At 43.3% G+C, this 12,140-nt stretch overlaps 1 protein-coding gene and 1 long non-coding RNA gene across 4 annotated transcripts in view; one reads left to right on the top strand and one right to left on the bottom strand.

The window, feature by feature from the left end:
• LOC144381091 (uncharacterized) overlaps positions 1-12,123 on the top strand; it is a 95,547-nt gene extending 83,424 nt beyond the window's left edge. Inside the window, exon 3 of the long non-coding RNA XR_013445612.1 lies at positions 12,032-12,123. This is a non-coding gene — a long non-coding RNA (uncharacterized LOC144381091). The remainder of the gene's footprint in view (positions 1-12,031) is intronic.
• Positions 1-12,140, bottom strand: part of DOCK2 (dedicator of cytokinesis 2) — a 404,152-nt gene that overhangs the window by 176,821 nt on the left and 215,191 nt on the right. The gene's annotated exons all lie outside the window — the stretch shown is intronic.

The raw sequence follows: 12,140 nt of genomic DNA, 5'->3' as shown, positions 1-12,140 counted from the left end.
CTGATTTCAAAAAAAAAAAAAAGAACTCACATTCCTTCAACCATTTTTACTATGATACTTTTTTCAAATCTCATCATAATTCTTTTTTCTCTTGGAGTTGAGGCCTGAATTTTAGATTTGCAAAAAAAAAAAAAAATTCATAATGAATATTCTTATGATAAGTTCTTCTTAGAGCTGAAGTATCTAGTGATGATATTATATACTTCCTAACACTAAGTAATGATAATGACATGTCTCATTGGGTTTCCCTTTCTGCCATGGGTTACTAGGAAGCTCACAGCAAAGTTTATGCTTGATTTTTTTCCTCTTTCCTAATTTGATTTTTTGCCTCCTATCTCCTGCCAATTACTATTGCTTTCAGTTTTATTGTATCTATTTTTTATGTAAACTATCTCATATATCCACTTCTATTTTATCAGTCAATTCTCTCACCCACTAAGTGCAGCAGCTTTGCTGGTTCTCACACTTTGATAATAATGATGATGATGATGCCAATAGTAATGATACTAGTAATGATAAAAGGAGCCAATATTTATTAAGTGCCTCTGGCCAGACAGGCACTTTTCTGAATGCTTTACAAGTGTGACTTCATTGAAACCTTACAGTCATCCTATGAAGTAATATTATTAGCCAAATATTATAGATGGGGAAACTAAAGCACAGAGAGGTTAAGTAATTTACCCTACATTATAGATTCAGAAAATAGCAGAGCCAGTTTGAAACCTAGACAGCCCAAATTCAAAATGTATGTCCTTGTCTACTATGCTATACTAACTAAATTATCAGACCACTTCAAGCCATTCCACATCAACTCTGGGGCCAAAAGATTCTGGATCTCATCCTAGGGAATACTGATGTCGGCTTTGAGGACTTGCTCACCATTGCCCTCAGTAGTAGTGGTTTCTGGCTCCTTCATAGTCTGCCAGCATGCTCTGGGTACTCCTCCCAATCCTGTGCCCCTGTCCAGCAAGCCAGACTCAAACACAGCACTGGGATACAGAGAGACAGCCCCAGGTATTGGCCCAGCTGGGCTCATGGAGGGTGGCCAGGCTCTGGCCTGAGACCATATCATTTGTATAAAGGTCCATGTCCAGGCAAGACAAGGGCAAGGTGGGACAATCAGGGAACAATGCATAGGCTAGAAAACAGGAAAAAAGGAAGATAGGAAGCCAAGAGGTCTGCTGGCTGATCCTTACTATACCTATTATGTGCCAGATACTTAATTACATAAGCCAGTTATTCTTCTCATTCTGAAAGGAGGAACTGGAGTTCACAGAGATTAGGTGACTTGTTCTAGGTCATTCAGCAAGGTAGGTGTAAACATGGGAATAACTCTTTGTGGGAAAAAGATCTCACCAAATAAGTATAAGTATTTCATTCCAGAAGATGGAATGTCACCCCTATTCCTCGGGGCTGTGGTTAGAGTTGAAGATATGGAGGGAGGGCAAGACCCCAGTGGCTGGAGTCTGAGGAATGCAAGGCACACTGGGGACTCCAGAAGCATGATCCTGCTCTCAGCACAAGAGGAGGCTGCTTCTCTCCAGGTTAGGCAGTGTGGGGAGGGACTTGGTTGAGTGCAGATGGCAAAGAGAGCCTCCAAGCCCTCAGGAAAGGGGTGCATGTACCCAGTTCAGTGCCTTTCTCCATTTTCTACCCTGGAGAGGGACAAGGGGGCAGGGGACAGGGGCTGGACTGGGTGTAGGCTGGACTGCTACCAGAAGGTAATGCTTGGCTCTCTGTGCATATGTTCTTGCCCTTGCAAGAAGGAAAGGAGGGAAGGAAAGTGGAAAGAAAGGAAGAGAGAGAAAGAAGAAAGAAGGAAGAAGAGAGAAGATATGAAACATGAACTTTTATGCTTTTGTAATTTGCCCAATATCGGTGTGTCACAGGAAGGCAAACACTGTGGGCCCATCAAGTGAGAGGCAATGAAAGGTGTCCTCACTGGCCTGTGATTTGGATGGGAGGCAGACGGGGCTTCACAACTAGCACTGGCAGAGAGCATATGGGAGAGCCAAAAGGGGACACTGGCTTCAGCAATAGTCTGAGGTCCCTATAACAGAGGACCAGGAAGGATTCAGGAAGAAATGGACAACAAAAAGCCAGAGAGAGAGCTTCTTGGTCCCACAGTCTCACAAAGAACAACAACAAAACGAGAGGAGACATTTGATAGCATTTTCCCCTTAAACGTCGTTTTTATTAATTCCACCCTTAATACTACTTGAGATTTGCCACAGCCTCCAGCAGGGACTTTCAGGTCCTGGAATTTTGTGCTATCTCTGTGTGACCTGGGGCCCAATGCATAATTGTAGTCATGAAAAGAATAAGAACAGTGGTAAGCATTGCTTATTGAACACCTACTACGTGCCACACATGATACTGGCTGGGCACACCATTTGCTCATCTCAGAAATGAAGGGTGGGCTCTTTAATAGCTCTGAAGTCCTCTGCTTCTGGAACTGCTGGCTGCCACTGAGCTCTCAGTTCATCTGTGATTAGATCAGACCATAAACCTCCCCCCCTTCCCTTCTCCTTGTTAAAATTCTGCAGTGTAGGCAGGGATCCAGAAGTGGAAAAGCCTTCATTGCAGTTGCCTGCCAATGCTTTGCAGTACCACAGTAGATGGAGCACTGCAGAGTCCAGGGCTTGACAACTGTTCCTGGTGGGTGTGTGGTGTGTGTGTGTGTGTATGTCAGAGGTGGGGTCCCTGGCAAGCCCAGGCTATCGGCTGCTTCTGCTGGCCCTCACTCAAGGCAGCTCTGGTAGTCACTCAATTTCCTCCAGGCCCCAGGGAAGCTCCCTGATCTAATAAAGGTTTGAGGTCCTTGGGTATGCCAGACCACACTCACTCATCTTGGTCAAATCTTCTTTCCTTCTACAGTTTCCTCATCTGCAAAATGGAAGCAATAATGCCTGGTCTTGGCAGAACTTACTGTGAGGCTAAAATTGGCTGGTAAATCTGAAAACGCTGTGAAAACATTAGCATTGCTACTAAAGAGTGTGGAAGGGTCACTGGAGCCATTCTTATTTTAGTGTAAGTACAAGCACTTTAATCAACCAAATATGTCCGATGGCTTTACACAGGAACATAAATCTTTTTGGAATGGGAAGACTCTTCCAAGTTATTCAAAACAGCTGTAGATAATCTACAGGATGAAATTACCAAACGTAATCTCAGACTATGTAAGAGGGAAACAGAGTTTCCAGGTGCCACAGAACCAAAAAAGGTGCTACTAAAGGGGCCTTCCTGCCTTCCACTGTCACTGGATCCCTCCCCCATACTGAAACAGGAAGCATCAGTCTCAACATTGAAAAAGAACCTAGAAGTGACCTGAGCCAACTCTACCCTATGAATGAATCTGTTTATAGGAATGCAAATCACTGGTCTATTTGTTGGCTTTTCTGGTCTTGAGCTGATGGAGAAAGGGGGTGAGGCATAATCACTCAACCCTGAACTCCCACTCCCAGCTGACATATAGAGTTATTCCTCTAATGATAAGTCCAAAAGGGTCCAGATTCCCCCATATGTCTGAGCAGGCAGTTTTCCCAGTGTCTGGTCCCAGGAAGAACAAATCAAATTCTTTAAAGTCAAAAGGGTATAACCTAAAAAGTAGTAGAAAATGTCCCCAGTGATATAGAGAAATAGAAATGCAGTGAGAGATATCAGAAAAACCTTCTGGAAATGCTGAGTAAAATATGGTGATATATCAGGCTATTGCTCTTTCCTCTACGAGAAAAAGCTGGACAAACTGGCCAGTGCTTGCATCTGATGGTAGTAAAATTTCACCCAAGCTGGACATGACCTTTCAGAAGTAGCAGCAGAAGCACCCAGTGCTTCAAGCCAGGGGGACATGTGGACCAAAGAACTATCCCTGCAAGGGCAGGTACCCTAAGGTTTGTAGGAGAGGTAATTCTAAGAGATACTGAGTTCCCACCCTTGATAGTGAACAGCCATAGGAATGAGTCACTGACCCACATGTGCTTACTAAAGAGGCAGGAGAGAAGGCAAGAGAAGGGGCTGATGAGGAAGAAAAGAAAAGAAGGGGACAAGGATGAGGAGGGAAAAGTGTGATGTAGAAGGGAATAAGAGAGGTGGCAGGGCAAAGAGAGTTGGGGGAGGAGACGAGGAGAGAGGGCAGGAGTAAACAGAAGAGAAGGAGGGAAGGCAGAAGGGAATAAAAGGAGAGAGGAGAAGGAACAAAGGAGGAAGGTTTCTGCTGGATTTGTAACATTTTCTTTCTGAAGCTAAGCTGTGGGTTCACAGTGTTTGTTATGTTCACTATACTCTCCTCTATGCTGTTTTGCATGCCTGAAACATTTTATAATTTTCTAAAAAAGGAAGAGGAGGAAGGAAGAGACTAAGAATGAGGAGGAGGTAGAGGGAGATGGCAATACTATCTTCCCTGCTTTCTTTGACGAATGGAATCAGAGGGTTGGAGTGGTACAAAATAATAGCATTGGTGGCTTCTCCATCCATGTGAGAGGTCTTTGGGAGCATGATGCTGGTTTTGTCTACTAAACCTGGTTCCAAATGAGGTGCCTGAACCTGAACTAGATGGAAGCCATTGTCCCTCTACCATCCTCACTGCTGCATTGGAAGATCAGAGCCTCCAGAATTTGGCACCCAGTTCCATTTCTGCTTCAACTCAGTGTGTCACCTAAACAGTTCAACATATGTTCCCTGAGCTCCTGCTCTGTGCCAGGAGCCATGCTGGGGACTAGGATGCAAACCAGTGACCCCTTTCTTCTTGAAGAGTTTATGGGTAGAGGAGAACTGCTCAGAGCCCCGGTTTTCCCATCTGTAGAATGAGGAGGTTTGCTTCAGTTATTTTCAACCTGGGCTTGCTTGAAGCCCTAGGATTCCAGGGTGTGACTCAGAGTGACTGGAGGAGCACTGCATCCCGTTCTCTAGAACAGCTTAGCTTTATTCCATATCAGATATTGGGATTGGGCTTAAGCTTGGATTTAGAAATATGATTTCACAGCTAAAGAAGATCTGAAAACCATTGAATTAAATGGTCCCCAAGGTCTAAAATTTTAAAGTTCTCTGTTGTATTTCTAAGGTCGTATGATTCCTTGAAGACTCTAATGATAAGAATTCATTTGTTCCTTCATTCAGCAAATGCTTATTGAGGTTCTCAATAAATGTGGACAAAGACAGACAATCAGCAAATAAATAAAGAAGCTAATAAAATAGGGCACTGGCCACAGAGGACATGGAGGATGGAGAAGAGATTAGGGAGAGGACATTCTTGGAGCTGAGGCATCATCAGTGAGAGACCAACCTTGAAAAGAGCTGGAAGAAGAGTAGTCCAGACAAAATGAATAGCCAGTGTAAAGGCCAGATGATGAAAATGAATCCTACATGTCCAGCACCGAGTGATCCAGGTCATAGAAAACAAGGGTGAAGGTGGTGTGATGTGAGATGGAGTCAGGAAGGTAATCAAGGCCAGGTGATATAGGTTCTTGCAGATTTTGTAAAGAGTTTGGACCTTACTCTAAATTCAGTAAGATGGCTTTGGGGAGTTTCAAAGAGGGCTCTGATGTGATCTGATTAAATTTTATAAAAATCACTCTGGCTGCTGTGTGGTGGATGGATGGTAAAGGGGGCAAAAATGGAGACCTCTCTTTGGTGGTACAGATGATAGATGATGGAGACGCAGGTATAAGTCGCAGAAATTGTGAGAAAAGGTCAAACATGGCATGTTGAGAAATGAGAAAAAGATTTCATGATCACTACGTATCCAATACCTTTCTAGACTCCAAATATATGAGTTTTGATCTTAACCTTGCCTTTTGGTGTCTAATTCTGCTCCCAAGTACACTTTTGCTTAGCAGTTCCGGAAGGCAAAAAGAAAGCCAATTCCCTTTGGCTTCTTGACCATTTGGGGAAAGTGTAGACTCAGACAGACCCCCAAAATTTACCAGCTCTCTGTTCCTTATTGAGAAGGCTGCTGGGGTAATTTTCAATTGGAAAGACAAACAAAGGCTTGGACCACAAACATTAACTCTTTAATCTCAGATGGGTATGCAGTAATGCTTGCCAACAGATCTGACCAAGCAGTTAACTGAATTTAAGTGGAAGGTAATCTAAACTTGGATGTGAAGAACCACAAGATCCAGTGGTGAGTGATCAATAATTATTTCTGAAGTGTTTCCCAAAAAACTCGGCACTGTGCCTCATACTTTGCAGAATATAAAAGGACTATAAGACATGTTCCTTCCTTTTATGAATGTACCCTTCAGCTGGGGGAAAATAACCAACACATAAAATAGACATCTGGCCGGCCAAATGGAGTGGGCGGATAGGGGTTGGGGGTCTCCACTAGAGCCCCAAGCTGGCATCAGGGGAGTTCGGGTTCCAGTTCAACCTCCATGACTTAGGGCAAACCATCTAATTCTTCTGGAACTGATTCTTCTTCCATAAAACAGGGGTAATGCTTCCCAACCTTCCTAGTAGGGATTACATGGGATTTGAAAATGCTTTGTAAGTCGTGAAGTATGGTATAAATAGTAAGGGTTATTATTACTGACTCTAAGTACAGAAAGCGAAGGGAGATGGCAACGTGTCAGCAACTATAGCCTTTTCTGAAAAACAAAAATCGAATCAAGCACCTCCTGCTCAAAAACCACCAATGACTCCCCATTGCCTAAAGCAAAGGTTAGCAAACTATGCCCCATCCCTCTGGCCAAATCTGTTCCATCGCCTATTTGACAAATGAAGTTTTACTGGAATACAGTCATAGCCATTGTGGGCATATTGTCTGGGACTGCTTTCCTGCCCTAACGGCAGTTGAACAGTTGCAACAGAGATTGTATGGACAAGAAAGCTGAAAACATTTATATCTGGCCCTTTAGAGAGGAAAAAAAAATGACAACAAAAAACCCTGCTGACTCCTGGCCTAGAGGATAAAGTCTAACCCTATTTAAAATGTAAAGTCCCTTGATACCTGAAGCAGGATTTGAATATATAAAAGGAATCAAATACCTTCCTCCAAGTCATTCCCAACTCTGTACACCATTTTGTACCACTTCCAAGGGACTCATCCCATACGAGGTGGCATTATCAGGTACTGTTTTTGTAATCTCTACAATGTTTATCATAGTCCCCAGGTCATAATGTGTTCTCAGTAAAGTTTAACCAAATTCAATCTGAGTCATAAATAGAGCAAGAGACCTACTCATGATATATCATTGATAACATTATCACTAAAAGGGAAAGCAATTTGTAAATGAATTAATTAATTTGCTCTTAGTTAATTAGTTGCACAAATATTTATTCCATGACAACAACTATTCCATGCCACAGAAGCTAAGGCAAATTAGGTAATATGGGATTATGTTCATTGCTTTGACAAGAAGGAAACACCTGTTCTGTGTCAAGCTGGAGGTAAGGACCAGGGGTTCAAAGTGGACTATGACCACCTTCTGCGCTCAAGGAGGCTGCAGTCAAGTTGGGGAAGCTGAAGGTCAGCAGATAGTCACTGCACAGGGAGACAATGCTAAAGTGGTACAGAAAGCATGGAGGTGGCAGGGAGATGGACAGGATGCCTGGGAATGCTATCATTGCACATTTCCTCCTGTATATTTACCTACAGCTTACTCTCCCAAGGAAAAGTAAGTGAGCCAAGGCCCACTCACATGTATCCCATGTGAGGATCTATCTGGTGAGCTAACATTGACTGTGCTGGCCATTTTATATAGATAATCTCATTTAATCCTTACGACAACTCTGTGTGGTTTTACAAAGGCCAAGTCACTTGTTCCAGGTTAATAGTCAGAAAATGGAAGATTCTAGCCCAAGTCAATCACCAGCTAAAGCCTAGGCACTTAACCCTTTCCTGTAGAGCCTAATTACATGGCAGAGAAGAAGACTAGGAGTCTATTCTAGAGAAAGTCTAAAGTTTCTGACCTATAGAGATAGTACTAAATGTTTCTGTACTTACTAAATGGACACTTGTTTCATGAGGACTATCCATTGTGGACCAAAGGCATGGCTGGAACATAACCAGTCAGTATGTGTTCAATAAGTCAGTAATCAAAGGAGGAGAGAATAAAGTGTTGCAAAGATCAATAACTCCTAGCCACTGGGCATGCACCAAACCACTACAACTATCTCCGGGGTGTGATTCTGGACTCCAGACAAGATATTAATTAAGCCCTAACCACCAAGGGCTAGGGAACTCCCTACCAATTAATGGCCAGCTGGGAGCCTGTGAGACCTGAGGCCTACAGAGGGTCATTCCCTTTAGCCAGGCATACTCTCTAGGACACTATCTGTGCAAAGGTCAGGATGGATATTGTGGGCAGAAGAATTGGAATATAACTATGCATGTTTTAAAAGTGGAAATTTTGAGGGTGCCTGGGTGGCTCAGTCGTTAAGCATCTGCCTTCGGCTCAGGTCATGATCCCAGGGTCCAGGGATCGAGTCCTGCATCGGGCTCCCTGCTCAGCGGGAAGCCTGCTTCTCCCTCTCCCATTCCCCCTGCTTCTGTTCCCTCTCTCGCTGTGTCTCTCTCTGTCAAATAAATAAATAAAATCTTAAAAAAAAATAATAACAGTGGAAATTTTTATATTTGCTAAGCTTCCTAGGTTGTGTCTAGGACATAGTAGTTTCTACTTTGACCTAATTATTCAAATCGTCACTTTCAACTTTTCATTCCAAATGTAGTATAAACCAATAGACATAAGGAAAAATGCCCAATCTTAAATAAATTTCATAATGAGAATAGTGAGATACAATTCTTTCCCTATTTGGCAGTGATGAAAAAAATCATCAGAAATTGACCAAACACAATGAAAAAGAGGCTCTGGTAAAAAAGCCTTTTCATGCAGTTGTATTTTACACAATGACCATGTAATATCTTTTAAAAATGGAAAACCAATGGTTTTTAAAGATCAGAACTAAACATCTCAAAGGTATATAAATTTTCTGGAGAAAAAGCAGGGCTAAACCAGAATAATGGCTGACTTTCAGAAGGAAAATGTGGAGGGATTTTGAAACCTGTCTGACAGCCTTACACAAGAAGTTTTGTCCTTCCCCAGTCCTGGAGAAGGCAGGAAGGGCCACTGGTTAGGAGCCTGTGCTCCAGGGTCAGTCCTTGGGTTCAAATATCAGCTCTATCATTTACCAGGTGAATGATGGGGCAAATTACTTAACCTCATGTGCCTCAGTGTCCTCATTTACAAAATAAGGGACAGATAGCACCTGCCTCTAGGATTGTTGTGAGGATTAAGGACTAAATGAAAAACACTTACACAATGTCTGGCATATAATCAATGATCAGTAAACATTAGCTCTTATGAAAACCAGCTTCACACCATTGTAGCCTAAGTAAGTTAAGTTATCCAGAATGAAGTGCTAATGAATAGTTAAGGGAGGGAGGAGGTAGTGGACAATGAGGCAAAGAAATCTACAAAAGTAGACCTCCAAATATCTAGGCTCTGCAGCACAAACATTAAGGGTATGGGCTGTGTGGTTTCAGGCAGGTGACTTAACCTGACAAGTCTTAACTGCTCATTCTGCAGAATGGGGGTCATATACAGAAGGCCATTTTAAGGATTAAATGTCAAGTCTAACACAGTGCCTGGTTATAGTAAGTTTTAAATACATATTTGCTACCATTAATAATGATAATTATTATCTACTATGAGATTAAGTAGTGAGCTCCCTGTCACTACAAGTAACCAGGTAGGCTTACTTGCTGCATGAAGAGGATGATACAGAGAGGACTTAGTCATAGAATGAAGGGACAGACTACTGTATTTTTCCAGATCTAAAACTTCAGCAGTCATTGAAACATGAAACTGATTGTGAAATTGGAGTTGTTCCCAGGACTGTCCTGCAGAGTGGCGTGGGAGCCCATAGCCAGCAGGGCTATCTCCCCAGAGAGCTACGGGATGCTATAGCTCTCAGAAGCCAGCCCCACTTTTCAGACAGGTGAGGCAAGTGTGAGATGGTTGCCCCAAACTCTGTCCATTCTCTGTCCCAAGAGTGGCTCTGCCTGCTCTGGAAAAACTGTGGAGAGTGTTCTGGCACCCACAACAAGGAAATCTGGCTGCGGACGAAGATGACAGTATTAAGAGCAATAACTAACCCTACTGACCGCATACTGCATGCTGAGCTTTGTGTTGAGAGATTTGCATAAATGTCTCATTGACTTCTCCCATCAAACCCATGCATCTGTGAGTGTCTATGCTATGAGCATCACCTGCATTTTACAGATAAAAAAAAAAATGAGGCTCAGAGAGGATAAGTATTATCCCAAACCCTTTAGCCTGGAAGGGACAGAGGTTTTAACTCAGGTCTAAGGTACATTCAGAATGTGAGGCGTAATTATAAGGCCTCATGACAACTTGGTAACTCATTAGCATTACAGATGGGTCTTATTCCCTTTCAGACCTGCCACTCAACAGTCCCAGCCCCACAGGCTTAGTTGGTCTTTCTCAAGGTAGCTGGGAGCCGAGAAAGCCAAAACTGCCATGGGCATTATCTAATAATTCCTGGCCAGACACCACACACAGAATACTCTCTCCAAGATAATCCAAGTACTTAGCACTTTTATTTCCCTTTAAAATCCTTTAGTCAACCCAGGTGGCATTCAAACTTGCCTTGTCCAGTGCTGTGGGATCCACTGGACTTCTAGAAATCAGGTTTTCTTTGCCATGGCAAGTCCTGGGGACAGTCCCCTGTACCTTTCCAGACCTGCATATGTCTTCAAACTCTGTTCTCAAATCACTGATATAACCTGCCCCACAAAGCAGGCAGATCCCAAGGGGACAAAGTCAAAACATGACAGGGAAGAACGTGGGCTTTTGAATCACAGACTCCTAGGCTTACAACTCATCTCCTTCACAGAGTACTTACCTTCCCTGAACCTCAGCTTTCTCATCAATCTAAGAAGGATTCCGATACTCGTAGATGTGTTGTAAGGATTATTGAGATAATGCAATACTGGAAAGGTGATGGGGTGTAGAGGTTAAGAGCACAGACTGTGTAAGTTCAGACACTGGCTCTATCACTAGCTGTGTGTCCTTAGGCAAGTTACTTAACTTTTCTGGGCCTCAGCTTCAGCTGTAAAATAGGGATAATGATAGTATCCACCTCTCTAGGACAGGGAATGAATGAGTTATAGCTTGGAAAGTGCCTAGAACAGCACCTGGCACATTAGTGAGCACTTGGTAAATGTGAGCTGTTATGATTAATGCATGTAAAGGCCTTAGTATGGTAAAAATAAGTATTCAATAAATGGTAACTGTTTTTATTACAAGGTACACCTTCCATGGATAATTTTATGCACATTCATCTCCTGGAAAGCAATTGAAAAATGAAGACATTAGGGGAAAATCTTGTTCTTAAGTAAATGTTGCAGCCAAAGCAGAGGGAACTCACCACCCTGTTGCACTGGCAGGATGCCCTAGGACCTCTGCACAATACCCAGCCCTCCTTTGCTTCCAAGAGATCTGCCTTTTATTCAGCCATCCACTCTCTCAACAAATGCTCATTATACATCCAAAGTGAGCCTAGAAGCAGGCTGGAAATACCCAAGCAGTAAAAAAAAAAAAAAAGGCTCCAGCCCCTGTCATCTTGAGCCTACAGGTTAGTGGGGAAAATACACACTAAATAAATGATTCTTTCAGGACCGCTGCAGTTTGTGTTATGAAGGATGTGCCAAGAAGGCAGAGGAGGGTCCTGCTGTGGTCTAGAACTGAAGGTGTATATGAGGGAGGAGTCCTTGGAAAGGTTCCCTGAGGAAGTGACATATAAGCTGGGACTTCAAAGATGAATAAGAGTTCGCTGGGTGATGCCTGGGAGTGGGAGGAGGAAATGGTCTAGGCAGACAGGCATTTTGTTCCAAGGTCTTGCGGCCACAAGGTGGTTGGCTCACTAGGGGAACAGAAAGAGGGGCACTGCAGCTGACTTACTCCTAGAAGAGCCACCCTAAAGGACTTGGTCAGGCAGGGTGCTGGTATTTGGAGAGAAACCCAGGTCCAAACTGCATTCTCAGTTGCAACCCTTCTCTCTTCCCTTTCAGACACTCCTCACTTGCTGGCAGGACTGCCAGGCCCAGACCCCTGCCCCCAGGCCGGGTGGTCTCAGTTCTCACTCAGATTTCCAGAGGCTGCGAACGGGGCTCACTTTGC

This window comes from Halichoerus grypus, chromosome 2 (genome assembly GCF_964656455.1).
Source record: "Halichoerus grypus chromosome 2, mHalGry1.hap1.1, whole genome shotgun sequence".
NCBI classification, from domain to species: domain Eukaryota; kingdom Metazoa; phylum Chordata; class Mammalia; order Carnivora; family Phocidae; genus Halichoerus; species Halichoerus grypus.
Note: the sequence above shows the minus strand (reverse complement) of the source record. Positions and strands in the feature narration are given on the sequence as shown.